Source organism: Rattus norvegicus, chromosome 1 (assembly GCF_021556685.1).
Source record: "Rattus norvegicus strain SHRSP/BbbUtx chromosome 1, alternate assembly SHRSP_T2T, whole genome shotgun sequence".
Lineage (NCBI taxonomy): Eukaryota > Metazoa > Chordata > Mammalia > Rodentia > Muridae > Rattus > Rattus norvegicus.
The window spans coordinates 122675561-122697740 of NC_141534.1; the positions used below are offsets into that span (position 1 = coordinate 122675561).

Below are 22180 nucleotides of genomic sequence, written 5' to 3' on the forward strand. Positions count from 1 at the left end.
ATTATATATACTTATAAAATATATGTCTCATATATATGAGAAATTCCCTGCCTACTAACTTTTCTTACATTTAAACTGTTATCAATAATGAATAACTGGTGGGGGTGGAAAATAGACACAATTTACTAACAAATATATGACCTCATAGTAATGCAACCTAGTAATTCCAGGTCTAAGGAAGCTTCTGTAGCAGGATTTTTGCATACTCAAGGCCAACTTGGGTTCAATGTGTGACACTGTCTCAAAAAAACATTATTTAGATTGTGAATACATATACATGCATTTGTTTCTGTAACTTTTGACTTATTAATTTCCTGTTTGCCCACATAAATGCACTGTTGAGATCTTAACCTCAATATGCAGGAATTTGTAGATCAGGAAAACAAAATGACAAGTACAGAAAACTAAGGAAGCTAAATTTGCATACGGTTTAGCATACCTTTACAGCTTCTTATTGACTGAGTCCAAGAACTGTTAATTAGGTATTCTAACGGGTGTTGAGGTTCTCGACTTCCATCCTCCCCCCTACAGAGCTGGCACCAGTTCCCAAACATCCTATATTCAAATTCAATGAAGATACCATCTGTACATTAACCTGGAATTTTGAAAACAGGTGAAGAAATGTATTACCTATAAATAAGAAATAGATGTTGTTGTCAGTCCTCAAGGAAATGCAAATGCAAATCACGGTGGGAGACTACTTAGGGACAAAATAAAAAGACAATAGAGTAGGGCTAGGAATGTAGGAATGTAGATCAGATCTCTTGGGGGTGAATTTTGTTGTTGCTTTTCTGAGGCTTGCTCTTAATCTGCCCCAGGTGTGTATGGAAATTCCTCTGCAGCACTAGCTGGCTTAAAACTCTGAATAAGTTTTCTACCCTGACATTACAACTGTGAATCACCATGCCAGGTTTTGTCCTTTTGTTTTTTGGTTTTTTTTTCTTTTGTTTTTTGGCAGGATGGAGCAGTTGCAGTGGGGGTGGAGGAGGGCACTGTGTTGTTTTCCCAAGTTGGGGACATTTTGAAACAGGATCTTTCCTGGTTGGGTAGGAAACTACCTTGTAGGAATTATGTGGTGCTAGAAATCAGACCAAGGCTACACTTTGCAAGTCTGGGTTTCATAATAAAATATTCCTGTTGTTTTTGACACTGGTTTTTTTTTTTTGTTGTAGTTGTTGGTTTGTTTTGTTTGGTTTTTTATTTATTTATTTATTTTTTTGTATCTTAGTCTCACTATGTCCTTCTCACTGACCTGGAACTTGATAATGTAGACTAGGCTGCCTCAAAACCACTACTGTGCTTCCTAATACATCCAGTTTATAAAACCAGTTGATAGTATGTAGACTTCGTAGGAACTGAAAATACAACAGCTGTCTTGACAACTAGTGAATATGTTACATTGAATTTATTAAAATTAGTGAATTGGTATTGCTTAATATATGGCATATTAGATTAGAAGCAGCATAGTTCAAAAAATAAGTGGCAATCAGCATCATTATAGTTAAAATTTTATTAAAACCATTAATAGTAATATACTGAAATAAATGAAATGTATAAATCACTGAAATGCTTGAATTGGATTGAATTTATATGGCTTAAAATATGTACATTTGTCCCATACAAATTAGGGATTTGTTTTCCTGAAATTAAAAGCAAACAAGCAGTCCCTACTTTTCGAAATTGTTATCTAACATGCATCAAATTCATGCAATCAATTCATGAAAGACTCAAGAAGAAAAAAGCATAAGTAAACAAGAATGGACTCTGCTTCCCAAGTGCTATTATTTAAGGTCTGTGCCACCATGCCTGTTTCTTCCGTTTCCTTACTGAAATCCATAAACTGATCTTCCCTGCCTCCATAAATTTTATTTGTTTTAGCTTTAAAATAATTTTTTAAAAATTCTGCTGTATTATTTCTTCATGGTCTCCTCACCTTTTCAAAACATTTTTTAAACTTATTTTTGACATCAATACTCTCATGTAATTTCATGTAATTTCAGCCACAATTTTTTTGGATGATAGGTGTCGCTGTTGTTACAGTGTCAAAAGATTTCCCAAATGACAAAGAGGTTTTTCTTTCTTTCTTTTTCTTTTTTTTTTCTTTTTGTTTTTCGTTTTTTTTTTTTTTTTGTTTTTACTGTTTTGAGATTATAATAGAAAATTACCATTTAGCTTTCCATTTCCTCCTTCTAAGACCTCCTGTGTACTCCCTGCTCTCTTTCAAATTCAAGACCTGTTTTTCTTTAAATGTTGTTTTGAAATTCAAGGATCCTAATTGTGGAGCTCTTTTGTCTCCTTCCTAGAGTGAAGTTTGATGACCTGATACAGCATTTTCCTGTTAGTTAAAAAGGGATTTTTACCCAGATAACATTTTCTGTGGTGGGTCTGTCTCTCTGTCTCTGTCTGTCTCTGTCTCTCTGTCTCTGTCTCTGTCTCTCTCTCTCTAACACACACAAACACACACACACACACACACACACACACACGCACACGCACGCACATTTACTTTATTACTTTATAAGTGTGTGCATTAGGGGATGAGGGGCATGCCTGGTGTTCTCAGAGGCTAGATGAGAGTGTCAAATGCTCTGAAACTGGAGTTATAGACAATTGACCTTCCATGCATGTGGGTGCTGTAAATTGAACCTACATTATCTGAAAAAAAAATTGTCACTATTTTTAAGCACTCAACCACTACCCCAGGCTTTCCACCCCCTTTTTTTTAGTTGAACAAATTGGTTTCTAACAATATACTCTGATCATATATTGTTCCCTTCCCCCAATTCCTTTCAGATTCTCCCTTACTTCATGCCATTCTACTCTCTCTCTCTCTCTCTCTCTCTCCCCCCCCCAGTCAAAAGTAAAATCATAAAAATATCAAGATCATAATCAAAGTATCCAAGCAAAGACCAGTCAGACAAACAAATGTCCAAATAAAACAATATGAGAAAAATCATCCATAAAACTACCAACAATTATGTTTTCTGTTACCCACCTATTCCTAGCCATGGGGCCTAGCCTGAACTGTTAAGATATACACAGACTACCCAGGTTCAAGCCTGATGGGCTTTCAGTGCTTAGACAGTGTAATGCACAGTGGCTCCCACCTATAACCCGGAAGCTATTTGCAAGTGGCATCCACTTGCAAAGGGAAATAGGTTTCTCCTTTGCCAATAATGCCTATGTTCACTTTTTTGTACTGTAGACTTTCTGCTTTTTCACATCCTATTTTTCTTTCCTTGTACATAATCAGTGAAAATGAAGAAAGTAAGTTAGTCGTGATAAAATGTTCTACAGTTTAAAATGTTAATATGAATAAAGAAAATAATTATGATTCATTATACAGCCAGGGGCCTTAAAGTTAGCCAGGATAGGAAACTAAGATAATTAGTGAAAGTTCTGCCTCAGAATTGCTTTTGTCTGAGATTTATTGTTTGTGTTGTGGCTCCTGCAGTTGCTGAACTGCTGTTTTGTTGTTGCTATTATGAGACTGGCAGTTACTATGTAGCTCAGGCTTGTCTGGAGTTTAGTATATAGACCAAGATGACCTTTAGAGATTCACCCATCCTTACAAATGATGGGATTAAAGGTGTGTACTACCAGGCTCAAGGTGAGGACTTTGAGATATCCACCCATGGAATGAGAGAATGAATTAAAGTTTGGCAGGTGATTATATGTGGATATGTTTATTCTGAGTGCTGTGGAAATGAAGAAAATATATGTTATAGAATGTATTTCTCTTTGATACATGTGAGAACATGGTCAAAAGATGATGTATGGGGGACAATGTCTTGGGAAAATCTGAGAGAAGCTCTAGATAAAAAGACTGGCCCAAGTGGACAAATTGCCCCAGGAAAATGTTACCATAAAGCCAAATGCTGTACTAGTGAACGTCTGAAAGATTTTAAAGGCCAGACAGCAACTTACAGAAAATATGAGTGCTAAATAATTCACATGCTAAAGATTAACTTTAAGGCTGGGTGTGGCAATATGTGCCTTTAATCCCAGGTACTAAGACCAGAGGCTGATACTTATGATTTTTAGCATAGCCTGGTCTATGTAGTGTGTTCCAGGTCAGCAAGGACTTCATAATGAGATCCTTTAAAGGTGTTGCTGTTGTTGCTGTTGTTGTTGTTGTTGTTGTTGTTGTTGTTTTTGTTGTTGTTGTTAATTTTTAAAAGTCATGCATGGTGGATCTCTTCATGTTTGAGGCCAGCCTGATCTACTGAGTTCCAAGAAAGCCATGGCTATTAAACAGAGAAAGTCTATGTCAAAAACAAAAACAGAATCATCAAACTTCTTTTTAGCCAGGCCCTGGTGTCTCATGCCTTTAATCCCAGCACTTAGGACGCAGATACCATTGCACTCTGAGTTTCAGGCCAGCATGGTCTACAGAGAAAGTCTGTCTCTGGAAAAAAAATAGAAAAACAAAAAGAAAAACAAAAGCAAAATACGCCCTACCAACATTTTAAAATGATTAAGTTTATCTTATGGGTAAACAATTATCTCCCACAGAGTGTTGTGTACCTTTCTCTCCTGAACCAAGATAAACTGGGGGAGATATTATTTTCCCAGCCCTATGATTTTCAGCCATCTGTGTGTAGTTTGTTCTATGGAACAGCAGGGTCATGCTACTACTTTGGAGCATATGAACATGAGAAATCTGGAACTTGCTTCATTAGCTATGCCTACTATATGAAGTCCAGGGACAGTAAGATGGTAGATGATGTGATTGGAGCCCAGCCCTATGCTTCTACTGCCAAGTGCCTGAACATTAGCTCCCTGATCTTCAGCATCCTCATGCTCATTATCTGCATCATAATTTTCTCAACCACCTCTGTGGTAGTCTTTCTGTCGTTTTCACAAAGAATGCCACATTCTGGATTCTAGCTGCCCTGTGTTCCACAGTCCACATCTGGCCTTTCCCCGAGGCTAAGGCCTTGACCCTTTATGCTATGTGTATGCAAATGTTACCTTCGCATATCTGTCCACAGTGGATTCAATAAAGTGCACTTGGTGGCAAAAAAGAAAAAGAAAAAGAAAAGCACTAGAATGTTTTAAGTGCAGCTTAATAGGGCATAGTAGTAGGAGCAGGGAAGACAGTGGTACTAAGTGTGACTTGAACATTGGAGACCTGGATCAAGGGGTTTCAGAGAATAATACATGCTATAGAGGTTGTTCATGTGATAATTTGGGCTGGTGGCTGATTTCTTCCTTTCTACTCTCCCTCACATGGACACACACACACACACACACACACACACACACACACACACTCCCTGGCCCTACCCTATGTTGAAGTATAATGGATAAACAACTTAGAACATGCAAAATGGAACGTCCTTTGGTATAGGACAATTTCAGAACAACCTAATATTTTGCTTGTGTTGCTTGGTGGTTGGTGGCCAGTATTACATAGATTTCTTTTGAAAAAGAGTAAGCTGAACAAGGAAAAGAAATATAAAATATTTGGTTTGAGGAGAAAAGGAGCATCAGAAAATAGTTTAAAGAAGAGGCTAAAGCAAAATGGAACAAAAAGAGATTGATGACCTCCGGGCAAGGCCCTGCCCAGCTAAACTTCCAACTTGTGAAATGGAATTTAAAAACAGCTTTGGTTCAGATGTGGCAGTACATAACTTTTACCCCAGAACTCAGAAGACAGAGATTGGTGGACTTCTAAGTTCAAGGTCAGAATGTCCTGGAGATCAAGATGTAGGATAGCCAAACTTAGACAATAAGGAAAGTATAAAAAATGGAAAGTTGGTGAAGATGTAATTAAAGTAGGGAGCCACATTCTGGACCAGAAATCAGCAGTACTTCAATGCTTTGGTTAAATACAGGGTTCCAGAAATTAGTAAGACTCCAGACCTTAGCATAGCTTGTTGAAAATATCATCCATGCTATAAAACTCAGCAAGTAGACAGCACCTGCCAACACTAAAGCAAGTCATAATCTATCAAAACCTGTATAGTTCTGGTAAAGTCTCATAATGTACTAACCTTGCTTTTAGATTCTGTAGTTCTACTCCTGGCTAGATTTCCTTGTTAACTGAAGTCTGACAACTCTGAACACAGTTTCTATGCTTAAAAGCTTACACTGAGGAAGGCTCAGAGCTACATTGGGATCTTGAATTCCCCATGTAGTTGCTTGCTAGCTAATAAAGATTTTCTACCAGTTTAAACCCATGTACAAGCAGTCTTCTCTGGTGAAAACCCCACAACATTTCTGGAGGTCCCACCAAACTCTCAGAGATCAGTCCTCAAGACACTGGGGGTCTCAGAATCACTTGGAGCAAGGAAAAGTCTTTTGGTCAAGGGAATTCTAGGAGGTGCAGAGACTGAGATGTTCCAGCTCCATGGGGCTCTGCTTGATCAAATACTGCCTAATTCCTTAGAGGTGTCTAATACTTCTAAATTAGTACGTCATAGGGTCTGTTACCTCTAGATGTAAGTCTGGTCAGGGCACCTTCTGGTTGGACAGACAGGAAAGTTCAGACAGGAATGAGGATCTGGTGCGCAGGATCCATATAAACATTACTAGATCATTCTATCTGCTCAGGTGTATGAATGTGTGGTAGCCACTCCCGGTTGTCCTTTTATGTCTGTGTGTTTTTGACAGTTCTTTTTCACCCTATTAACCAGTGGCTCCCTTTGGTGTAAAAAACCTCTGGCATAAAATCTTTGTCTTATATTGAATCCTTTTGCAACACCCCCACCCCCACATGTCGCCCAGAGAAACCTAAAAAAAAAAAAAAAAAAAAAAAAGCTCTATTTGTCTACTCCTCGAGCAGGAGCACTCAATTATTTAGTTGCTTGAATCCTGCTCACAGGGTTGGCCCCTGTGTGGAGGAGGGGAAAAGCCAGGTATTTCATCCAGGGCCCCTTGTCCTCTAAACAGAATGCACACAGGATAGGGAAAATAGTTTCCCCAGATGAGCATTCCCTCTACACCAGTCATCATGCTCTAATCAGCCACAGAGAAGGGAAAAATTACTGGGGGCTAAGTTTGAAGGAAAACAGAAAGTTCCACCCCTTTTCTCTTTTATGATTGTTGTCACTCTTAATCAGTGATCCATAAAACGCAGCACTTTCTAAAGAAAAGGAACCAAGCTGCCCCTGGGATGGGCAGCCAGACAACACAGCCTAGACAAAAGGGACTTTCCCTTATATACAAGCCTGGCTAAGGAGACTTTATCTAAATCTCAGTGGTACTTTTTAGAAAGACAGCTGAAAAACAGGACACCCAATTGTCCTAGATTCTATAAAAATGTTATAAAATATAAAAAAATGAATTAGCAGACCCCAGTTGTTGGAAGTAGCTCAAAGGGTGTATAACAACAGACACAATAAAATTGGGACAAAACCTTTGGCAAGAACTGAAATGTACTGTCGCTTTTTCTGAGGAGACTCAGTTAGACTTATAGATAACAAGAAAAGTTTTGGTGTCTCATTCTCTGTTTGATAAAAACATCCCCTCCCAAGGACTTGACCAACACCAAGCTCTTAGAATGGTCCAACTAATCAGGTTTTTCTCCCTCCATTCAGAGAGAACAATACATACTGTCTCTGGAATCAAAAGGGAAAATTGCAGTTCATATTGCTTGGATCAAAGAATCAGGCATCCTGATACCTTGCTAGTCACCGAGAAATATACTTTTCCTGCCTGTGAAGAAATGTAAGACCCCTGATTGTCATGAAATGGATTATTTCAAACACACACACATACACACACACACATGAGCACACACAATGATGCATGCTGTCTTGGACCTGAAAGATGTGTTTTTCAACTCTCATTGACAGAGGTAAGTCAAATCATCTTTGATTATAAAAGGAACTTACCTAGACCAGGTTGCTCGAGGATTTAAAGTCATTAAATACAGACTTTCTGGCCTTCCATCAGAGGTTTCCTGGAAAATAGATCACTGAGGGGATTGCTGCAAGAGTTACAGATCTCATAGTACATAAAGTAGGCTAAGAAAGCCCAGCGTTTTTATAGAACACAATTTATTTTTGGCTACCAGCTTAAGAGAGTAAAAAGGAGCTTGTCTCAATGTAGCATTGATGCCATTCTTCAGATCCCAACTCCAAACACTAAGAGACTAGTTTGAGAGTTTGAGATTTGAGAGCCAGGTACAGCCTCTGAATTGCTGCCTCCAAGTACCAGAGTTTAAGGAAATAGCAAGGCATTATACATTATATATTATACATTAGCACAGTGGAACAGAGCACTAAGCCTCGAATTTGAACTGAGAATAAAGAAAAGACAAAAGGATTTTAATTCAAACTTTGGGGCTTGGAAATACCTTGTATATAACCTTGAAAGGATTGGACCCTGTAGCCACAGGAGGGCCCCACCTGTCTAAGAGCTGTGAAAACTCCAGCAATTTTAATAAAAGAAAACAACGAAGTTCTGAGTAAAGCTCTTACACTCACAGCACCCTCCTGTGAAAAATATCAGAATGTTGGCTGTCAAATGACTGTGAGACTCAGTACTAGGCTCATCCTTGAGTCTGGTTTGAGAAACACCCCATTATCAATCCCAATATCGTCTTTCCTTATGACTAACCCATATGTCCTCATTCATGACTCTCACAAGATAAAAGGCAAAACTGTTATAGTTACTTCAACTGAAATGATTTGGGCTCAAGTTAAGCAACTCATGTGGAGTTCACAAAACTTTCTGAGTTGCTCACACCAAGGTATCTTAAATAGAGAGTGAACCGCTAACATAGGATGTCTCAGTCAGATTCTAGTTCATACTCAAGTGGATTCAAAACAAAAAGCTCTTATGCAGGAAGGGGTCCAAATGATAGACCAACATTCCCATAAACTCTGGAAAATACTGACTTCATCAAGATCCAACTTACTGAGGAAAGACAAAAGTGTTTGCTACATTTTATAGATACCTTTTCTTAATGGGTAGAACTATTCCTTATCTGGACTGAAACTGCTCAAATAGTAGCTAAGAAGCTCCTCCAGGAACTAATCTCATTATTTAGCGTCCGTCTAGTAATGGGCTTTTATAGTCTAAACTTCTTGATTAATAGCTAGGTCTTAGACATAGAATGAAAATTCTATTTTCCATATAGGCCTCAGAGTTCTGGCCAGATTTAAGAAAAAGAAAAAAGATGTTAAAAGAAACATTAATAAACCACTCATTGGAGACCACCAAAGGATGGATAGGCCTCCTTTTGTTTTGCTTCTGCCCACTGTACCCATATACAGAGAAATTTACCCTTCTATGAAATTACGTTGGGAGATCTTCACTACTGCTTCCTATGCTCAGAGACCAGCAATTGGCAGAACTCTCTAACCATTAATTTCTTAAGTCACTACAGGCAGACTGGAGAGATGGCTCAGTAGTTAAGAGCACTGACTGTTCTTTCAGAGGTTCTGAGTTCAATTCCCAGCAACCACATGGTGGCTCACAACCATCTGTAAGCCAACACCTTCTTCTGATATGTGTGAAGACAGCAACAGTATACTTATATAAACAAAGTAAATGTAAAAACCAAACAAACAAACAAACAACAACAACAAAAAAAAAATAGTCACTACAGGTACTACAGCCATTAATAAAGACTTTGTCTATCAGAGAGAGCCAGCTTACCTCTGAGAATCTGCCATCAGTTTCCCCCTGTCCAGTCTAGTAATATTGACTGTGTCATTTAGGTAGCCAAAGATGCAAAGAAATCAACTTTAAAAGATTCCTTACAGTGTTTCTCTCCATTCCTATTATTGTGAAAATAGCTGTCATTAAACGTTGATCCACCTTACCCAAGTCAAGGAAACAGAAGCCACAGATGCTACTGCCAAATAAACTGTTTCTAGACTACAGACTCATTGAAAATAAGGTCTCACTGGTCTTCAGGTGTTTTCATTCTCTGCTCCTCTACCTCCTCTTGAAACATATGTTTTGTATGAATAGAGATTTGGAACATGGGAATTTCCATTACAAAAATTGGATTTATAAAATTGACCCTTCCTAAAGAAACTTCTTTAAATGATTCTGTTTTTGGAAAACAGAAAACAAACAACATGGAATCAGACAATATGCCACAGAAAGGGTCACTGGGAATGGAGTTAAACATTCCTACCCAATAAATAAGTGAGGAGTGCTGGTTATGCTGAGATACCCTGCCTCTGTACTACATGAATGTGAGAACTAACCAGATTTGAGTCTATTGACCAATGAAAGTCAGTGTGACTAGAGACAGCCTAAAGTAATGTTAAAGGACTTATAAGTAACAAGAAACTTGTGTAATATATAAAACCTTTTAGTCTAGGCACTTCCCTTCTTCTGATTACTGCTATTCTGCTTTTGGGTTAATTCATATGGACAACCACAGTATTACTGAGCTTCTGATACTAACTACTCTGTGTATACGTACTAATGGTTTGACTAAATAAATTCATTAGCCAGCATCTAGGAGTATTAAAATTTTAGTTTTTGAATTAAAACAATAGTTAAAAATCCCCTGTCAGAGGTAATTCTACAAAATTGGACAAACTTAGAAATCTCAAGAGATAAAAGAAAGATTAGATGAACAGTGGAACTCTGCATTTTACACTAAAAGAAAATGAGTCTTGACTTGTTCACTAAGACCAGTGAGTAATATAACAGAGATTCAGACCTTAATTGGCCCCCAGAACATAGCACAACTGATTTCATGAAGAAAGTAACAATCAGTGTGTAAACTCAGCATGTAGACAGCACCTGCCAGAATGAAAGCAAAGACATAATTCATTAAATTTGTATAGTTTTGGCAAAGTCTCAAAATGCATTAACTTTGCTTTCTAGCTTTTGTAGTTCATGCCTCTGGCTAAATGTTTTTGTTAATTGAAATATGTCAACCCAGATCATGCTTTTTTTCTGCTTAAAATTCACCACAGGAAATATTCAGGTTAACACTGGGTTCTCCAAATCTCAGTATAGTCCATAGCTGACTAACAAAGACTTTTACTGGGTTCAACCCATCCCTAAGTAGCTTCTCCTGGTGAATACTGCTCAACAGGCCATGTGGTTCTGGCTTTAGAGTCAAGGATATTGGAAAGATCTTAGAAAAACATTCTTCACACCTATGCAAAGCCACTGAGGTCATGAATGTGTCTGGAGAGTATGTGCATATAGGCCTAAAGTGGATATTTTTTGAAGCTGTGAAGCCTTGATTGCCTTAGAGACCTTAAAAATTTTAACATGCCAGAGCCAAGAGATACCTGCCAAGAAAAGGTGCTCACAGGCTGTGAAAACAGCCAAACAGAGAAGAGCATGTATCTGTCAACAAAGCTAAAAGAGTTGCAGATATGAAAAGCACATTGGCATTGAACATGGAGATGCAGAGTTTGGAGTTTGCCTACCTTCTTTTCAGCCTTGTTTTGGTCCAATATTTCTTCATAATGCTTACTTTCCTCCCTTTTGGAATAGTAATGTATATCATGTGGCATTGTATATGGGAAGTGTTTAATCTGCTTTTTTATGCTAATGAGATGGTGTGCTTGTTTATTTTTACATATAAAATTAAATTAAATCTTAATGGAATATTTGAAACTATGGGATTCTGACATCCTTAATACTTTTCAGTGTTGATCTCACACTTCAATCGAAAGTATTAAATGTAAAAGTATTGGTTCCATTTCAAAAATTTTTGAAAATTCTATTCTGACTTGATGTCAATTTTTTTTTAATTTTTAAAGTGATTCCCCCTTTATTTATTTATTTATTTATTTATTTATTTATTTATTTATTTACATTTCAAATGTTGCTCCCCTTCCCATTCCCCCTTCCACAAGGGGGGATGATAGAGGGGTGAGGCAGGAATGGGTAATCTGCTTTTCTTTCTTTCTTTTTTTTTTTTTTTTGGAGACAGGAGGTTTTATTGATGCTGATGGGGGTAGGAAAGGCCCCCAGGAGCATGGGGCCTGAGTCATTCAGCAGGTGCATCAATCCTGGGCACATGGGGCAGGTTAGGGCACATTTTTCTTCTGAGGATTCTGTGGCTCCTCCCTTGGGAGAAGGAGAGAACATTTTTGAGAGCCTACTTCAAGAACTAAGACAGAGAGAGGTTAGAGCCCCTATCTTGAGGAGGCATCACATCAGGCAGCAACAACTTTGTGGAAAGCTGGATGAACTGCTCAGTAGCAGGAAATGGAGGGGAGCACTGGGTTAGCCTCTTAGAAATATCAACCTGGTTAAGGTGAACTCATGGAATACTTGGTATTCCCAAGCAGAGTGGGGTGGGGCCCAAAGCCCCTTTCCCTGTGTACCTCCTTAAGGAATAAAAGGCATTCAGGGAGTTCCCAGCAGAGGGTGCCAGAATTAGTCCTTAAGGCACAGCTGGGGGCAGACAAGGTGCCAAGGCACAAATGGTGGAGGGACAAGGGATAGCCCCCAAGCTGAGGCCCAGGGTGACAAGAGGATGCAGGACTGCCCATGCTTTATTGGTGTTGGGTTGAGCACTGCCCGGACATCCTCAGCAAACACCTCCTGCTGCAATGCTGAGCACTGGAGGTAGCGCACAGCATGAATCTGCTTGGCCAGTGCCTGTCCCTGCTGTGGTGTGATGGGTGCTTGGCCCTGCTCCTTGAGGCGCCGTAGGGTATCAGACTGGGCTGTCAGGTCCTTCTTGGTGCCAACCAGGAGGGTGGGCACATCAGGCAATTGGTGACACACCTCTGGGTGCCATTTGGGCCTCACGTTCTCATAGGAGGGTGGACTGGCGATGGAGAAACAGATGAAGAAGATGTTGGACTGAGGATAGGAAAGGGTGTGGTCAAACTCCTCCTGGCCGGCAGTGTCTCACAGGTTTAGGTTTATGGTGTGCCCATCAACCGCACTGTGGGCGCTGTAATTGTTGAACACAGTGGGGATGTATTCCTTGGGGAAGGTATTAGTTGTATAGCAGATGAGAAGGCACATCTTTCCTATGGCCCCATCGCCCACCACCACACACTTGATGCTCTGCATTGTGTGGTAAAGTCACTACCTTGGAGGCAGTGTCTCCTCCCTCTTCTGGACTCCACTGGAATTAGTGACCTGGTGCCCTCCTTGTGGAGGAGAGCCGGGGGCAGCTATGGGCTCCATAATCTGCTTTTCTAACTCTGATTTTACAGGGCCTTTCGGTTAAGAGATTGCTATGAGTCTCAAAGGAAATTTTGAACTTTTAAATATTGTTTGATAAACAATGTGAAATCTTGAAGTTGTATAGAATGCAGTTTTGTATTATGACATGGTTCTGATCCTGCGGGGACTAAGGAGTTTAATGTGTTGGTTTGAATGAAATGACCTCCTAGGGTCACAGGGAGTGGCACTATTAGAAGGTGTGACCCTGTTAGAGTATGTCTGGCTCTCTTAGAGGACTTGTGTCCCTGGCAGTGGGCTTTGATGTTTCATAAGCTCAGGCCATGCCTAGTGTCACTTTTTTCCTGTCGCCTGCCAATCTGGATATAAAACTCTCAGCTACCTTTCCAGCACTATGTTTCTCTAGGTGTCGCCATGCTTCCTGCCATGTGGATAACAGACTAAATCTATGAAGCTAACCCTCATTAACTGCTTTCCTTTATAAGAGTTGCCATGGTCTTGGTGTCCATCCCCTGTAATAGAAAACCAATTAACATACATATACATGAACAACCAAATACTATTCAGCTGCAAAAAAAATGACATTTATAGGTTAATATATGAAAAGGGAAATTAAAATATGGGGTGAGTAATAATCCCCCAAAAGACAAATGTTTTATATAATGTATAAAACATATATATACATATATTATCATACATTTAAATAGTGTGTTTATATGTGTATGCATGTGGTATGTGGTATGTGGTATGTGGTATGTGGTGTGTGTGTGTGTGTGTGTGTGTGTGTGTGTGTGTGTGTAGGCTTCAGTGAAAATTTAAAAACTAGAAAGGCAAACTTATGAAACCAGAGAATGATATGACTTCCGTGGTAATGGACTGGCAGGGTTATTAATATGAAAATGGCCAACATACCCAAAGCAACTAACAAATTCTATATACTCGTTAGTAATATCCTTCACAAAAATTGGAAAATAGTAATCAGAATCTCAAGCAGAAACACAAAGGACTTACTATAGCAAAAAAAAATCCTGAATAATATATGAGCAGGAAGTATCTACCATCCTATATTTCAAGTTATACTACAGAGCTTAGGTTAAAAAAATGATATGGTACTGACATAAGACACCTATCAATGGAATAAAATTGAGGATTCACATATAAGCTCACACTAACACAACCATGTTATTGTTTAAAAATATGAAAAAAATCAATAAATGATGCTCAGGGTCATATACAAGGATGAGTCTGGATTCTTACCTCTAACCCTACACAGACTTAACTGCAAATGAAATGAGGACTGCAACTTAAGACCCAGTGTCCTGAATCTGATACAGTAGAACGTATGTGATGTACTTGAACTCACTGACACAGGAATTGACATTCTTAACAGATGCTGGGGACAACATACAATGACAGGTACTGCCAGCAGTAGGCTGGAATGGAAACATCTCAGAAGCCCATGGCAGCTCCCTGTAAAGTAGGGTGGTGTCTGGGACCATGAGAAGCAGGAGACACATCCCTCCAGGGGACCTGCCATCTGAAATAAGAGGCTGCCTGCAGTAGGCCAGGATGGAGACATCTCAGTAGCCCGCAGCAGCTCTTTGTATAAACTGGTTGTTCCCATTTCTCCTAACCTTAGCCCTGGACAACGGTTATATAGATTTCATTTGTGTGTGACTGCCTTTCAGTTGGCCTTGGTGTGCATAATTATTCTATTATATCTGACTTTCCTACTTCTTTCTCCTTTTGCTCTGGTGAATTCTGTGAAACTAGATGTTCCTTGCTGTTATGATTCTTAAACAATTGGAAATTGAGGTTTAGAGGCACAGCATTACACAGCCCTAATGGCCCAGGTACATGCTGTGTGTTCTTATCTTGGAAACAATGTAATAACTGCACAATAGTAGTTCCAGATTAATGCTTGACTTTCAAAGAAAATTTAAAGAAATTATTATAAAATGAATTAGAGCCAACATTGGGACCTTAAGAAAGGAAAAATTTAATGAAGTTAGGAAATAAGTTTTATATAACACTTGAGAGTGGTTCCTGAATAAGAATGTGTAGAATATATAAAATTATATACTAGTAAAACTAAGTCAAAATGCTGGGACTCTTATGAGAGTCATTGTGTGCAAGGAACAGAAAGCTAGCAGAATCACTGAGTTAAGGGTTAACTTGATTCTTTCTGGCCACTGTCTGGCAGCTTTGCTCGTGTCATTTATCATTAGAGCTTCACAGAAAAAATGCAAGTAGCTGACTTCGTAGCTTTGAGTTCTGAAGTATAATAAGTTAAAAGTTAAAGTTTAAATGATTATAAGTTTGTAATTATTATTATTTTGGCCTCAGGCCTGGGAATAGGGGAAGCTTGGAACTTTGGGGAACAATTGTAATCCTTAGTTCTTTGTGGGATGTGGTTATTCTTCTGAATTTGATTTGGCAATGATTATACAGTGTCTTTTTTCTACCTGCTTTTGGATTATAAATAAAAGACTGGGGCAAGAGAAAGGCTAGCAAGCTTGAGAAGAATATGTGAAGAATGAATGAGAGAGAACATGTGAAGAGTGAATGAGAGCGAGCATGTGGGAGCGAACATGAGAGAATGAGAAGAGAATGTGAAGAGTAAGTAAAGATAGAATGTGAGGTGTGTATGAAGATTGTGCATGTGAGTGAAAGTAGAGTGCATGTGGTGTGTGTGAGATATGTGTGAGGTGTGTATCAACAGTGTGTATGAGAATGAAAGGGTAATGAACAGAGGTGTGCATAAGTGTTGCAGTTTGAGAAAAGAAAAATGCAATAAAAAATTCAGAGTGCTCAAGAGAATGCAGAATGTGTGTAGCCTCAAGCTGTGAGAGACAGAGAGAGAGAGAGAGAGAGAGAGAGAGAGAGAGAGAGAGAGAGAGTGAGTTTAAGCCTTGAAATTTCCTGTCAGTTTGTACCCAAATGTAGTCTGTGTATATTTATTATACACCTTCCAGATATCCCTGCTTCCAGTTGAGAACTCTGATCCTGTTTTGAGGCTGGACCCTGGCAAACAGAAAGCTCTACAAGTAATAAATGTAACTTCATAAAGCTGAAAAGTTTTTGTACAGCAAAGGACACCATCATTAAATTGAAGGAATAGCATTTAGTTTGGAAAAAAAAATCTCTTTCACGTATATGTTTAATAGAGAAATTTTGGAATATACAAATTATTTCTAAAATGTAATATTATGAAAAGCAATCTACTTCAAGAGGGTCTTGAGTATATAAGTATATACATATATTCACTCAGTAACAACTAATCGTGAAAGAGGCCATTGATTTGAATGAGTTCATGCAGGTAGGAAAATTAGAGGGATTGGAAGGAGGGAAGAAAATAGAGAAATATAAGTTATAATCTCAAAAATATAGAATTTTCAAAATGGGCCATCAAACAAAATATAAAATTCTGAAAAGAGGAAATACAAATGGCTGAGAAGTATTATAAATACATTCAACATGTTTACTTCTCATGAATGAAAATTAAAAACATTTAGAGATATAATCTTATACCAATGAGAATAGCTAAGATAAATATACAAATTAAACCAATGCTGTCACAGAAACATGGAAAGAGGAACTCTGGTAGGAGTGCAAACTGATATAAGTACTATGGAAATCAGTGTTTAGGTTATGAAATAAACTAAGAATATGTTTACCACATTATCTAACTATAGCATTCTTGGTCACATACCAAAAAGAACCCATATCAAACTACTAGCATACCTGCACATCCATATTCACTGGTTTTATATTTACAGTACCTGTGAAATGAAAATAGCTTAGATGTCTATCATTCAAGTAATAGATAATAAACATTTATTATAAATTTACATAATATAAACTCATTATTAAACTCATGAGAAATTGAAAATATGAAATTCATGGGTAAACAACAGAGCTAAAAACAATTATTCTGAAGTAGGTAACAGAGACCCAGAAAAATAAAGAAAAGCTTTGTATATTTTATCTTATTTGTAGGTGTATGTTTTTAATTTTCTGAGATGTATGTTTCATTTTGAAAATCCATCAGTACTGTAATTAGTAAAGGGAAATGGAATTAAATAGAGGAATGATATTGCAATGTAGTTGGGCCATCTTTGGTAATGCTCGGCACCAAATTCTCTATACCCTTAACTCTAACGTTTTAATGGCAGAATTTTTATAATAGTGGTGCCTGGCCAGGATCTTACTCCATAGAATAGGCTGGCTTCACAGATTTCCCTCTGTTTCTCTTTTCTACCACTGAGAATAAGTTTACACACTGAGAAAGAAATGAGGGAAATGACATTCTTCAAAACAGTCCCAAATAACATAAAATACCTCGGTGTGAATCTAACATAGCAAGTGAAAGATCTGTATGAAAAGAATTTCAAGTCTCTGAAGAAAGAAATTGAAGATCTCAGAAGATAGAAAGACCTTCCATAATCATGGATTGGCAGGATTGATATAGTAAAAATGGCCATCTTTCCAAAAGCAATCTACAGATTCAATGCAATCCCCATCAAAATCCCATCTCAATTCTTTATAGAGTTAGAAAGATCAATTTACAAATTCATTTGGAATAACAAAAAACCCAGGACAGCAAAAACTATCCTCAAAAATAAAAGAACTTGTGGAGGAATCACCATCCCTGACATCAAGTAGTATTACAGAGCAATAGTGATTAAAAAAAAAAACTGTATGATATTGGTACAGAGACAAGCAGGTAGATCAATGGAATAGAATTGAAAATCCAGAAATAAACCCACACACCTGTGGTCACTTCATCTTTGATAAAGGGGCTAAAGCCATCAGTGGAAAAGAGGTAGAATTTTAGATAAATGGTGCTGATTCACCTGAAAGTCAGCATGTAGAAGAATGCAAATCAATCCATTCTTATCTCCCTGTACAAAGCTTAAGTCCAAGTGGATCAAGGACCACCACATAAAACCAGATACATTGAAACTAATAGAAGAAAAAGTGCGGAAGAATCCTGAACACTTGAGCACTGGGGAAAATTTCCTGAACAAAACACCAATGGCTTATGCTCAAGGATCTCAAATGGGACTTAATAAAACAGCAAACCTTCTGTAAGGCAAAGGACACTGTCATTAGGACAAAATGGCAACCAACAGATTGAGAAAAGAACTTTGCCAGTCCTACATCTGATAGACGGTTAATATCATATGTGTGTGTGTGTGTGTGTGTGTGTGTGTGTGAGTGTGTGTGTGTGTGTATATATATATACATATATATATATATATATATATATATATATATATCAAGAAGTTAGACTCCAGAGAGTCAAATAACCCTATTAAAAATGGACCTCAGCACTACACAAAGAATTCTGAGCTAAGGAATATTGAATGGCTGAGAAGTACCTAAAGAAATGTTCAACATCCTTAGTCATCAGGGAAATGCAAATCAAAGCAACCTTGAGATTCCACATCACACCAGTCAGAATGGATAAGATCAAAAACTCAAGTCACAACAGATGCTTTCTAAGATGTGGAGAAAGAGTAACACTACTCCATTGTTGGTGGGATTTCAAGCTGGTACGACCACTCTGGAAATTAGTCTGGAGGTTCCTCAGAAAATTGGACATTGGACTACTTGAGGACCCAGCTATACCACTCCTGGTCATATACCCAAATGATGCTCTAACATATAACAGAGACACATGCTCCACTGTGTTCATACCAGCCTTATTTATAATAGCCAGAAGCTAGAAAGAACCCAGATGCCATTTAACAGAGGAGCGGATACAGAAAATGTGGTACATCTACATAATGGAATATTACTCAGCTATCAAAAACAATGACTTCATGAAATTCATAGGCAATGAATGGAACTAGAAAATATCATCCTGCGTGAGGTAACCCAATAACAAAAATACACACATGTCATTTACTCACTGATTAGTAATATTAGCCCAAATCTCAAATTACCCAAAATACAATTCACAGACCACATGAAGCTCAAGGAAGACCAAAGTGAAGATGCTTCAGTCTTTATTAAAATGGGGAACAAAAATATTCATAGAAGGAGATAGGGAGACAAAATATGGAGCAGAGTCTGAAGGAATGGCAATTCAGAGCCTGTCTCACCTGGGAAACCAGCCTATGTACACACACACACACACACACACACACACACACACACACAGAGGGGGGGGGAGAGAGAGAGAGAGAGAGAGAGAGAGAGAGAGAGAGAGAAAGAGAGAGAGAGAGAGCGCCAACAATCCTATACAATGTTGCTGAGGCCAAGAAGTGCATGCTGACAGGAGCCTGATATAGTTGTCTCTTGAGAGACTCAGCCAGGGCATGACAAATACAGAAGTGAATGCTAGCAGCAAACCATTGAACTGAGAACAGGGTCCCATTTGGAGGAGTTAGAGAAAGGACTGAAAAAGCTGAAGGTGTTTACAACCCCATAAGAAAAACAATACCAACCAACCAGAGCTCCCAGGGACTAAACCACTACACAAAGAGTACAAATGAACAGACCCATTTCTCCAGCTGCATATGTCACAGAGGATGGCCTTGTTGGTCATCCATAGGAGGAGAAGCCCTTGTTCCTGAGGCTAGATCACCCTATGGAGGGGAATGTCAGGGCTGGGTGGCAGGAATGTGGGTGTTTAGGGATGAGGAAAACCCTTATAGAAGGAGGGGGATGAAAAATGGGATACAAGACTTATGGACAGGAAACAGCAAGGGGGAATAACAGTTGAAATTTAAATAATAAATATCCAATTAAAAAACTGCAAAGGATCATGTTATTTTCTATTTACCTGCAATTACACACAAACCATATAAATATATATATATATGTGTACATGCATATATATTATATATACAAATACACACATAATACACATATACATTCATGTGTATCCATACATATAAAGAAAAATAATTTGTACTGACTTTACAGGAAGAAATAAGAGTGATGGTTGGTGGCACAGAGAAGCTAGGACAATACACAGCACAACTGATACCCATTTTGATCTGATTCTCTAGATTCAGGAATTTAGATGCATCATTCCTTTGCTTCACAAGTGTGAGATTTCTATTAAGATCCTCATGTTTTATCAGAGCACAGGGTTCCACTATTGTCTCCAAACCCAATGATTCAAAGGAAGAAGCCACTAGTCCTTAAGCATGAGAAGATCTGATGCCTTAAGAGAGTGACTTAGCAAATGAGTGGATCATGATTATAAATAGTAAATCTTAGATTACATACTACACTGCAGAGAGTGTGTGTGTAAAAGAGAGAAATGGAAGTGAGGGAGGGGATGAAAGGAAGAGCAAGAGAAAGAATGGGGAGAGAGGAAGAGAGATTACAAATTGGAATGAAAGTGTTAAAGAGATTACAGGGTTCAAAAGGGCTTCACTGAAGGCAGAGAACCTGCCATAGATGATGTAAGCAGAAGCCCAACATGGGGATCAGAAAGAAGCTGTATAAACTTCAATGAAGACATAAAGCTTCTCCAAGGTGTAAAGGTACCCAATTTAAATTTGGACAGTCAGTTTTAAGCGAGTTATATGTAACAGTCAGTAGAAACTATTAAGTTTGGAGTTCAGGGAACAGAAGTAGGCTAGTTAGTTGTTTGATTTAACTCAAACTATGGTCATCTGTGCAGAGGGAACCTCAATTGAGAAAATGACTCATCAGATTTACCTGTAGGCAAGTCTGTGGTAGTATTTTCTTGATGGATGATTTATGTGGGAGGATTCAGGCCACTTTTTTTTTTTTTGCCTTCCCTAGGCATTTCTACCTACATTCTCTTAGAAAGCAGGTTGAGAAGCTATGATGAGGAAGTCAATAACCAGAGTTTCTCTGCACTAGGTCCTGCTTTCAACTTCCTATCTTGAGTGTATCAAAGATGAACCATAATGAGAAAGTACAAACCCAATAAACTCTTTCCTCCCCAAGTTGTTTTTTGTCAGTGTGTTATCAAAACAACAGTAAGCTAACTAATAATATGGCATAAATCCTTCGTTGTGGCAAATTTCCTGGTGATTGTTTGTGGTGAGTCACTTTGTGATCGATGAGTGTGCTTGCCATACCACAATCCTGGGTTACTCCTGCTAGAGTCGTAGATGCTCAGGTATGAGGGTAGTTTTGGTGTTTTCAGACCTGAATTTTCAGATCTTTGTAGTATGCCTTTCATGTGCTCTTGATTTACCTTTATAAATCTGATGCTGGTGTGTGTGTGTGTGTGTGTGTGTGTGTGTGTGTGTGTGTGTGTGTGTGTTTGTGTGTGTGTGTGTGAATAAGAAGACACGAATGAGAAAGAAAATAAAGGAGGGTCATGTGGGAGGTTTCAGAGGGAGAATTGGTGAGAGAAATAATTATAATCGCCAAAATATAAGAGAAAAATAAATTTTATAAGGAGAGTTTCTAAGACAGAGGTCAACAAGATGCCTTAACAGGGAAGACTGGCTCCATAGACCTGACACACTGAATTCACTCCCCAAAACACGTATGAACATAGACTGGAAGAATGAAATTCACAAAGTTACTCTATGGCCTCTACATATGTACAGAAGCATACAAACATCCATTCACACACAAACTGCAAACGTACATATACAATAATAAGAACAATAATATTAAAATTCAGAGAGTGTTTCTAGTAAATCTAATCACCAAAACATACATGAAATTGAAAGAGAAGAATATGTTTTTGCAAAGTTACTCCCTGGCATCTACATGTTTGCAAAAGTATGTACACCATTCGTCTACACACAAACTCCACATATACATATGCAATAATAATAATAGTGAAATTCAAACAGTGTTTCAAAAGGAATAAATATTGATTAATTTTCTGAATGAATATTGGATTTTATGAATTTGGTTGTTTTATATCACTTGTTTTAAAAGCATTAATGATTATTTCTATTAATAAAGAGTACAGGATCAGGGGAGATAGATCATTCAATGAAGTTCTTTCCTGACAAGCATGCAGACCTTGAGTTTGATTCCACAGAACCCATGAGAAATAGGTGGAGACAACATGTACCTGTAATTCCAGAAATGAAAAGGAGAGACACCAGGATCTTGGAATTTACTGGCTAGTCTAGCCAAATTA

At 38.2% G+C, this 22180-nt stretch overlaps 1 pseudogene; it reads right to left on the bottom strand.

The window, feature by feature from the left end:
• Positions 1-12239: 12239 nt before the first annotated feature.
• On the bottom strand, positions 12240-13064 carry LOC148007677 (rho-related GTP-binding protein RhoG-like; annotated as a pseudogene).
• Positions 13065-22180: the final 9116 nt, after the last annotated feature.